This window comes from Octodon degus, unplaced genomic scaffold, assembly GCF_000260255.1.
Source record: "Octodon degus isolate 3935 unplaced genomic scaffold, OctDeg1.0 scaffold00034, whole genome shotgun sequence".
In the NCBI taxonomy this organism is placed as follows: Eukaryota; Metazoa; Chordata; class Mammalia; order Rodentia; family Octodontidae; genus Octodon; species Octodon degus.
In genome coordinates, this window is record NW_004524610.1 from 8,683,518 (window position 1) to 8,694,277 (window position 10,760).

The following is a 10,760-nucleotide window of genomic DNA, read 5'->3' on the forward strand; positions in this document are numbered from 1 at the left end:
TGCTCAACAGCTGGCATGACTGCGTTGTTGATAGTGCTGCTCACTGTTAGACATACCGTCAGGAAGCTTATGTGCTGTTCGTGGTACATTCAGTCTATAGAGTGTTCAGCTGCTAATAACCGTATTTTCAGTTGAGTCTCTTAGGTTAAGAAAACGTTTTGTGAGTCGGTGGGCAGGATCAGAAGACCACCCTGGAGAAGCGAAGGCAGAATTTAGGACAGGAAAGGAGAATGTAAGGTTCAAGAGAAAGGGAGTCAGGGGAGACAAAGGGTGAGTAAGCAGATACTAAGTACAGGGTTTTGGAGCTAGTTTTCTAGATCTATTCTGTCTCTCTTTTACTTTATTTTATTTTTTTACTAATTTTATTGAGAAACAGATAGCAATGAGGCAGTTTCAAAACCGATTAGGACAGTTACAATAATTAATACATTGCATATTGTTGTTTTTGTAGTAGTTATTCGTACTACAAGATGCAGACATGATATCCTGTCTAAACACTATTAGTACAAATCTTTCTTCTCATTGAGTTAAGAGAAAGTAGTTGTATATCTATTCTAACTATTTATATGTACAGATACAAAATGGTCCTTCATTTGTATCCCTGTTTTTTGTTTAGTTTTGTCAGAGATGGGATTCCATTGCCATTTAAATATTGTAGGTGCTTGAATTCAGCAAAATAATTCAATATAGTCCAGTAACGCATAATAGTAGTGGGTTATCTGTAGGACTGGCAATGTCAGAAGTTGTTGTCTGTCTCTCTTTTATTTCTTTTACTTTTTTCCTATATCAGAAAATCAGAATAATTACCTGGATCAGAATAATCAAATAGTCTCATGTTATAGTTTGTATCTAGATGTATCCCCAAAGCCTCACGTGGTTATAGGTATGGATTTTTGGAGGTGGCTGGATCTGTCCATGTGAAACTGAGATTAAGGGTGCCTTGGCCTGGGCACAAGTGCTCCTTACCCTCAGGGCCTGCTGGACAGTAAGGATGGACTATAAGGGACAGACCCAGGGTGCTGCTGTTGCTTGCTGCTTTGCTGCCTCCTGCCTACCCTGCCAGGGACTGTTTCTCCCCTGTGATGCCCCTCTGCCCTGCCACACTGCCTTGGAGCCAGCCGACTACAGCCTGGTTCGTGCCTAAGCCTGGCCAGTTAGGGCCGCAGGGCTCTGACTAGATGACCTCACCAGGCCAAGGGATCTGGCCTCCACTCACGCCCTGGGTAGCAACCAGGTGGAGAAACGTTACACGTACAATTTCACCTTTAGCACCCCAACTCAGTGTAGGAAAGTGTACGTGTTTATTTAATTCTATGCATTCTTTCCCCAAACACTTTATTATCTATGAAAGCTCCTGTAATAGAAGGTTCCCTGGTCCTGATAGCTGAGCATCACTTGAAAGCACCCGAGGAGAGTAATATAGTTCAGTGTCTTTGAAACTAAGCAGATGCACGCAAGTTCTGTCTTCAGCATTCGCTAGCCGTACGCCTTAGGGGGAGTTATTTAACCACTCTAAAATTTGTTCTTTCTGTTGTAAAATAAAAGTATTAGTAGTATTTATTGAGAAGCTTAAAAGCAGAAATTAAAAGAGTACATTTGAATTGCTGAGCAGAGTGATGGGTGCATAGTGTATCATCACGCAGAGACCCCTAACGGTATGGTCGGGAATGCAAGCAGCGCACGCAATGTGGCGCTCAACAGATTAAAACTAATTATTCAAATAACGGAACTTAACAAAAAAGGGCGTACAGATGAATGCCCATTTTGTGTCTGTGTATTCAGAGTAGGTAGGAGAGATATCTAGTTACATTCTCTTATTGAATAGAGCGATTTGTTCTAATGGTGTTTGGAAATAGGATCTCAAGTCCGCATCTTGTGCAGCAATTAACCACTAGGAAGAATGTATGCAATGTGTGAATTATTGAAACTGTCCTACCAATTTGATTTTAAACTGTCCCATTGCTATTTGTTTATCAATAAAATTATGGGAAAAGATAGATTAACATTATTAATGCATGATATACTAAAGGTATTGATTGGCATTAAAATACCTGATGCTAACTGCTTCTTTAATTACTATGTAATGCTTGATTAAGTGTTATAAGTTTTCTTCTCTGTACTATGGACATAATAGTGCCCGTTACCCCTACAGATGCTGCGAACTACATCCAGGTGTTCTGTGAGACATAAATGAGCTACTGGATGTGGCTGCACCTTACAAACCACAAAACCATTGCGGTGGCAAAACTGAGAACAAGTAGATAGTGTCTGGTGGCATTTCTGACCTCTACTATGTGACGAGAGTCTGCGGGACAGCATTCTGGGGAGTGCTAATCTTTCAGGAGCGAGGGCTGGTATTCCTGGAGCACTCTAGGGTGGTCTCTAATTAATCAGAATGTTTTCTCCAGAAACACTGGCTGAGTAGTTTCAAATTCTGTTTCCTGTGCCTGTAAAACCATTCTGGCTCTGGTGTTCTTACAGCTTCTGTGGAATCTCAGCTGTCGTCCTATTGTATAGAGTTAATTGTTCTTTTCCAAGGCAATTATTTTAATAATAAAATCATTTCTTCCTATTTTGTAAGTGTTGGGATAACTCAGTGGCATCCCCTTGGATGAGCTATTTTGTGAGACCCTGTCCTTTAACGTTAACCTCGAAGTCACCACAGGAGGCATACATTCACATCTATTTTACAGGTCAGGAAGCTGAGGCTCAATGACCCGTCCCATACTGAATCGAGCTGGATTTGAAACTTCTGGAAGCTGGACTCAGGTCTGAGCTCTGCCCATGCCTTAGTTTGCTGGTTCTCACATTGCTTCAGCATACGTGTGGAAAGCACAGATGAGGCGGATTCTCAGCCCTCAGTAGCGCTTCCTCCTCAGGAGGGCTGCGAGGTGAGGGGGTGACCACAGAGGCCGGCTGGGGGGGCACTGGGTTCGTGGGTCAGGGCTCTTGGGTGCCAGATACATAGCAGTGCTCAGGGCTCTGGAAACAGTCCTATGTGACACCCCGCTAGAGATTCAGGAATGTCTCGCCTGCAGGCTTCTGAAACAACGAGAGGAGACTGTGTCTCTCCTACTGTGGTTATGCACAGTGATGTAATTTTTACTTGGATGCTTCTTATGGTGTGTAAAACTCAACCTGCACTTTCCAAGCAAGAGTCAATGGCTCTTCTTCAGGTGTTTTGTTTATGTATATATATTTTGAATAACCCTCATGACATACTGATCATCATTTTTGCTACCACAAAAGCTCGTGTGGACCTAATTTTATTCTTTTCTGGGTTTCCAGTGTCCAGCACAGAGCCTCATTAGAAGTAGCACTGGCTCACATGAGGCCAAGTGATTTCTCTGGGTCTGTGGCAGTCCAGGTGACTGGTGTGAAGGTCTGGATTGGTTTGCATTTAGTGTACCTCCTTCTTGCCCCCAGATGGCCAGAACCAGGCACCCTTGCTTGAGCTGAAAAACAGCCACGATCCAGTGGCCACTTCCAGTGTGCTGCTGTATGCTGTTGCTTCTCAGTTTGTGCGAAGTTCCTGGCCAACACTCTGTGGCCAGGCAGAGCTGCCAGTGGGGGAAGGAAATGCTGTCTCTTGGCCCTGGCCGAGTAACTGAACTGGGGTCTTCCACAGATAGTGTTTCCATTCAGCTTACTTGATTTTTCCTCCTTATAGTCTGAGACAGTCATGATCAGACCTGTGATTTTGCCTAATAGTTGACTGGGGAAAAGTTACATCAGATTTTCTAGCAGGTGCTTTAATTTACCAGGAGCAGTTGTTCTCATTTTTACCTGACAGTCTTGGAAAGGTTATTATTTATTTCTCCTTGTGGCATTTGTATAGACACCAAGGATTTTTCCTCCTAAATATTCAAATATGGCCTCTTTCTTAAACAATTCTAATGTCCTCTTCCTTGTCTTTATAAAATATGATAAAAACCACAGTGAAAGTGCCCAGCCAAGCGCCATCCAGTGGAAAGGCAGCACACTGAGTCACCACTTGCCCTCATCTGCTTTATTCCCAGATCTGGCCAGCACCGCGAGACTCCTAGCTCTGTCTTTTTCGATCACATCTTATATATTGTGAACACATGGGAAACGCTTCAAATTAGCACTGGCACATTTCACTTATTAATTAAAACACCATAAAGCCCTTTGGGAAAGAATTGCTTAATTTTCCTTGATATATATATATATATATATATATATATATATATATATATATTTTTTTTTTTTTTTTAAATGCTGTGTTATTTACTTAAGATCTCTTAGTAATTAAATTGAGAGAATAAAATCAATTAAATATCCTTGATTCATAGTGTGTTGGTTTCACCGTGTTTCTTCTTTTTGCCTCCCTCCCTTCCCCTCTCTCCCTCTTTCCCTCCTTCTGTTTTTTCCCTCTCCCTCCTGGAGGAGGAGGCCAGTAAGATGGTGATGTGTATGTTCAAGTGCAGGAAAGCTTAAAGCTGCTATGTGAATAAACTTCTGTGACTTTCTGAAATGTAAGTTAGATCTGGTGTGCTGGCGTCTTGGAACCTAGTCAGTTTCACCAACTGACTAAAAGCAAATCAGTGTATACAGTGATGGCTTTTAAAGACCTTTATGAGTGATGAAGATAAGAACAGAGGACACAGATACACTATGGGCCCCAAGTGGGGAGAGTGGATTATCTTTAAATGGTGCATTTGAAAAGAAGAGAAAACTGGCAGGGGAGGCACCTCCTTCCCGCTCGGGTGGGACCCGACGGTGTTATAAGGAGAGACAGAGCCTGTAAGTAAACAGAAGGTTCCAGGAAGGCCCGGCCTTGGACTCCGAGGACAGGGGGACAGAGAGCATAGACAGGAGAGGGGACTAGCTGTTCCCGGGTTGCACTCTGCCAAGGAATAGGAACCATGCTGTGCAGGGAGCCGTGCTGGAGCCAAGGTTGCCTGTTAATCTTTTTTTCCCTAAAGCTGGTCCCAATTCTGAAGTTCAGAATATTGGTCAAGAGAATGACTGTCACTACACTGTCCTGAATATGTAGCAACTTGCTCTCTACTATGATTTCTCTCCCTCAGTCACTGCCATTATTTCAGAGCAGGTGCCAAGGGGTGAGGGAGGGACTGGACTCCATGTCATTATGCGGCGACCTACATCCCAAATACTGGGCTTCAGGGAGACTCAGAGTTTGAATCCAGTTCTGATCCAAAAGTGTGACTTTCTCAGACCCTCAGATATTTCATCTATAAGCCAGAGGGAATTGTCCTAGGGGAGTATGATGATTCCAGGTACTGCAAAGATGTAGGTGCTGCTCAGAGACCTGCGAAGATAGTCACTAGAAACTTTAGGAATATATTCCACTGTTCAATACTATATTTTAGAATTAACAGGTAAGAGTCCTCAAATATTTTCCTTCCTTCCTTCCTTCCTTCCTTCCTTCCTTCCTTCCTTCCTTCTTTCTTTTTTTTTTTTTCTTTTTTTTGGTGGAACTGGGGATTGAACTCAGGCCCTTATGCTTGCCAGGGAAGCGCTTATTCCATTGAGCCATCTTCCCAGCCCCATTGACAAATATTTTGTCTGTAAGAAGACTATCATATTTATAACATTATTTATATAGATCCTTTTAGGACAACTGATTTCATTTTTAGAGCTAATCACTTTTTATTTAAATGAATTTACATATAAAACCTAACACATTTAAACATTTCCCTAAAGTGGTTTTGGTCCAATCATAGCTAATTAATTCATGGAAATTATTAGCAGTTGAAGTAAACTGAAAGGATACTATCTGGTTCAGTTTTAACTCAAGGCATTTCATTCAGATTTCCCATAAGAATAAAGCTATGTTTTCCTAACATACTTCCACTTGACCTAAGATTCAAATATACATATCCCGACATAAATTAAAATACAAAATACGATTACTGTCGCTTTAAGTTTTCTCTAGAAATGCTGAGACACATTTTTCGCGGTTGCGCTTTCCTTATTTAGCTGGGTTAATCTCTTAGTTGCCCGAGCACAGATTGATTTGTTTATAAACTTGTTAAACCAAATCTGCATACAACCACATCATAGACGATAAAGTGAGAAAAGACCGCTCAAGTTGTCATTCTGTGTCCACTCACCACCTCGCTCTTATTAATGTCTAATTTAGTGTCGTGGGCGATGGGGTCCACATGGTGTGCGTCGCACGTTGCATCTTGGACGACGCGCTGACGGCGTGTGCCAGGCGTGTGTGCGGGTGCGGCGACGTGCAAGCCGCGCTCCTGCTCCAGCGGCCCTCCAGGCGGGGCTGCTGTCGGTGACTCGCTCTGGTGGCGCCGACACCGGAGCCCCCGGGGGTGGCCTTGGGCGTCGGAGATGCCCACCAGGTGCAGGCCTGTCCCTCACATGCTGGCACCGAGCGTGGGGACAGGAGTGTGCGCCGCGCTGCTGCTCGGCCGAGGGCTTCCCAGCTGCCGGCCACCTTCCAAAGTTTCCTGGTCGTTGCATAAGTAGAAGCAAGTTCTTCCTGCTCCCGCCTCGCTACTGAGCTCTGGTCCCTGCCAGTGCTTTATCTAACGCGTGGAAACATGAAACTTGCAAACATCATAGTTACTTTAAAATACTTGCTTTTTTGCCAATTTTTATGATGGTAGTACAGTAATAATGGCATTACTATATATTATTGTTATAGTTTATATATACTATACTATATATACTATATATTTCTATTGCTATACTATTATTCTGACAGTGATAGATGCCAGAGATAGAAGGTTGAAAAGATACTGTGTGTGTGAAATGTATATTTACAGAGTAGACATTTTTGACAGATACTTTAAAATCCAGATATAGGGAAGAAAGAAATGTCATCTGTTCTAGAAATGGTCTCAAACTCATTGTTTAGAGCCTCTCTTCCTAGAGATCAGGTAGTTTCTTTTAGTCTGAAGCCTCATTTGGGTCTAGTTGATTTTTCAGCCAAAATTAAACATCGCTAGAACCATTCATTTAAAAACTTGCTTGCTTTTTAGCAAAGAGCGTCTGAATAGATCCGCTTTTCGTTTCTCCCGTGGTGTCTGCAAGCGAAGGCAAATGGCAGCCACACAGGGGTGTGGCCTGGTCTTCGCTGTCCTCTTGCTTCTTGCTGGGCTTCACCGAGTCGCGCCTGGGTCACCTGGTCCTCATGTGCAGCTGGACTTTTGAGCCTCCTGCTACTTTTCACGACTTATGTTTATACACCTCTGATTTGGATTTTCCTGACTAGCGTGCTAGATCTTTTTTGAGCCCAGGGCTACAACCTCTACTAGACTCCAAGGGGATTTGGGCTTTCACCCTTCCATGCCTCCCTGGAGTGTGTGAGCCCTGTAGGACTGGTTCTTCCATTGCCTCCTAGGCACTGCACACAGCCCAGTGCATGACTGCAGCTCACTCCCCACCTCTGCTGCCATCTCTGAAGCTGTGTCATTTCAAATTCCTAGCGTTTTACAGTGGTAGGGAAAGACTGAGTCTCTGCGAGGGAAGCAGAGGGCCAACAACAGCTCTCAGGTGTTGCCAAAATCAGAGTCGCCTGTTGGCTCACCATCTCTGAGCGCTGCCCTGGGTAGGAGGAGAAGGAAGGCCCCTCCTGTCTAGTACTTCATCCGTCTTTTCTGCTCTTTACCTCTCCTATAGCGCAGCAATAACTTTCATTTTCACTTCTCGTCTTCTAGCAATTGATTCTGGGTTGCTGCTTCTTTCTTTTCAACTCCATGACATTTACTTATTGATCTAAGTCCTTCAGACTTACTTTCTTATTTGAACATGGTCACCACTGGGACGTTTCAATGAAACCTTTTTCCTTTTCAAAGAAGACTGGCTCAGGTTAAATCAAAACTCTTTCATCCACGCAATAGTCTGCATGGCTGTCACGTAACTACTGCAAAGCGAGGCAGGTTGCTGACTGCTGGTCACTGCAGTGATTTGGTCTTTTGCTGAAGCAATGAGCCTCACTGATTAACAGGATATGGGGAAGATGAGAACTACAGGAAAGTAGGATTTGAAATTTGCCAAGGATGAAACCATACATATATATTTTTAATATCATAAAATATCATATCCATGCTATCAACATCTCTCTAATTCATTAATTAACTCTGGAGAATTTTAGATGGGTCTGTTGAAAAGGAATTTAATTCATACCTAGTTGGATTTCTATTCATAACCAGTGTATTATGTTCAAACAAGCCAATCTAGCCTTCTTTACATTGCTGATACTCAAATATTTTCTTTCTTTGATAATTTAACACATACATATTTTAATTATAAAATAAAAAGCAAATACAGTTTCTTCCTCTACATGTATGTATATGTACATTAACAAGCAGCTTAATGAATTCTAAGGCAAAAGTGTTTGTAACCATTGCTACACTACAGCATAGGATTTTGACTGGAGCTGTGTGCTTAGTGCCATGAGGTGCTGAGTTTCATCCCCAGCACACTAAATAAATAAATAAACAAACAAATAACAACATTGTTGGCCACCTATAAGCCCGTTGTATGCTCTGTCCCAATTCCTTCTCTCTAATAGTAAGAAACCTATTGCTATTATCTATATGAATCACTTCCATACGTGTGTATGTTAACATTCAAATGTCCATCCCCAGAAACTGTAGTCTTGCTCATTGTACTTGTCACCCTTCTGTGGCTGGGACAAAATACCTTCCTCCCACAACTTAAAGGAAGAGAGAATTATTTTGGCTTGTGGTCTCAGAAGTTCAGTCAACGGTAAGCCAGGAAGCAGAGTGAAGGACAAGAGTCCACCTTCCAGTTCAGAGCCCCGTGACCCACTGCAGCTCTGTTTCACTTGAATCCTCTTCTGATTTTGTTATCAGGATAGTGATTGTTCCAGGAATGAGTTTGGGAGTATTGCTTTCCTTTCAGTTTCATTAAAAAGTTTATGTAGATTTTCCTCTAAATTTCTTGAAGAGTTCTGAAGTGAATCTGTTAGGACCTGGGGTTTTCTTTGTTGGTAGGTTTTTAACTATATCTTAATTTCATTGACTGATATTGGGTTATGTATAATTCTAACATGGTGAAATCTTTCAATATACTTTCTTCAAGCTTTTAAGGATAGAGTTGATTGCTGTTACCTACAGTACCCCAGTAGTGCACCAGCACACAAGAACTCGCTTCTAGCTCACTGTAGCTTTGGTCCTGTTAGCCAGCCTTTCCCCATCCTTCCTCCCCACTGTCATAGCCTCAGGGCCATCATTCTGTCCTCACTTTCTATGTGCTTAGCTTCTCTAGATTCCACCCATGAGGGAGATCTTATGGTACTTGACTTTCTGTGCCAGGCTTCCTTCACTTAGAACAGTGGTCCCTGGTTCCATAAGTGTTGCCACAAAGGACAGAATGTCACTCACTTTCATGACTGAGTAGTAGTCCACTGTGTATCTGAGCTACACTTGCTTCATGAATTCATCAGTCGATGGGCATTTAGTTTGCTTCCACTTCTTGGCCACTGTGAATGGCACTATGCTGAATGTGGCAGGCTCTTTCACACTATTTCTTTTCCTTTGGATTTATACTCAGTAGGCAGACTGCTAGATCATGTGGTAGATATACTTTTAGTTTTTTAGACATCTCTAGCATTCAGGGTTTTCTTTTCTTGCCATCTTCAATAGCACTTGCTATCTTTAATCTTTTTGATAGTATCTTTTCATGGTGGAATTAAATGATACCTTACTGTATTTTTTTTGCATGTTTTAGTAAGGTTATACAGGGTCTGTAGGGTCTCATTATGTAGATCTGACTCGTAGTGATCTGCCTGTGTTCAGCCTCCCCAGAGCTGGGATTATAGGTGAGCACCACCACACCCATTCTCAATCTCCATCTCAGCATGCCTGGGGGCAAGGCTGACATGGCACGCTGGGAATAGAACCCTGGCTGCTGCATCTGCCTAAACAGGCTCTGTAATCCACTGAGCTATTTGGCTAGCCCCTTTACTGTAGTTTTGATTTGCATTTTCTCAGTGATTAGTGATGTTAAGGATTTTTCCATATACATATACCTATTGGCCATTTGTATAACTTCTTTTAAGGTGTAACTTCTTAAGACCTATTATATTTTTGACAAAAATGTCCCCCAAAAGGCTGTGCATGGTGATTTATGCCTATAATCTCAGCACTTGAAAGGCTGAAGCAGGAGGATCATCATGAATTTGAGGCCAGACTGTGCTAAATAGTACATTGAAGGCTGGTCTGGAATACACACCAAGACCTTATCTCAAAAACTGTCCCTGAAAAGCTCATGTAGTCAGAGGTGGGGCTTTTAGGAGGTAATTAATTGATCTATGAATTTGTAGTTAGGTGTACTCCTAGGAGACAAGGCCCACTTGGAGGAAGTACATTGCTGGAGATATAGTTTGGGAGAGTCTAGCCTGTCCCCAGGCCTGCCTTCTCTGGCTCTTTCCATTTCTTCTGCTTCTTAGCTGCCATGAAGTGGCAGCTTGCATCGGTCATGCCCCTCGCCATAATGTCTCTGCCTTGGAGTTGACTTCATGATGGGCTGAAACTTCTGAAAGCATGAGAAAAGAAACACGGCTGCTAGTGGCTGCTGGTGGGTGCTGGTGGCTGTGGTGGATACTGGTGGCTGCTGGTGGCTACTGGTGGCTGCTGGTGGGTGCTGGTGGCTACTGGTGGATGCTGGTGGATACTGGTGGCTGCTGGTGGCTGCTGGTGGCTGCTGATGGGTGCTGGTGGCTCCTGGCAGGTGCTGGCGGGTGCTGGTGGATACTGGTGGGTGCTGGTGGATACTGGTGGGTGCTG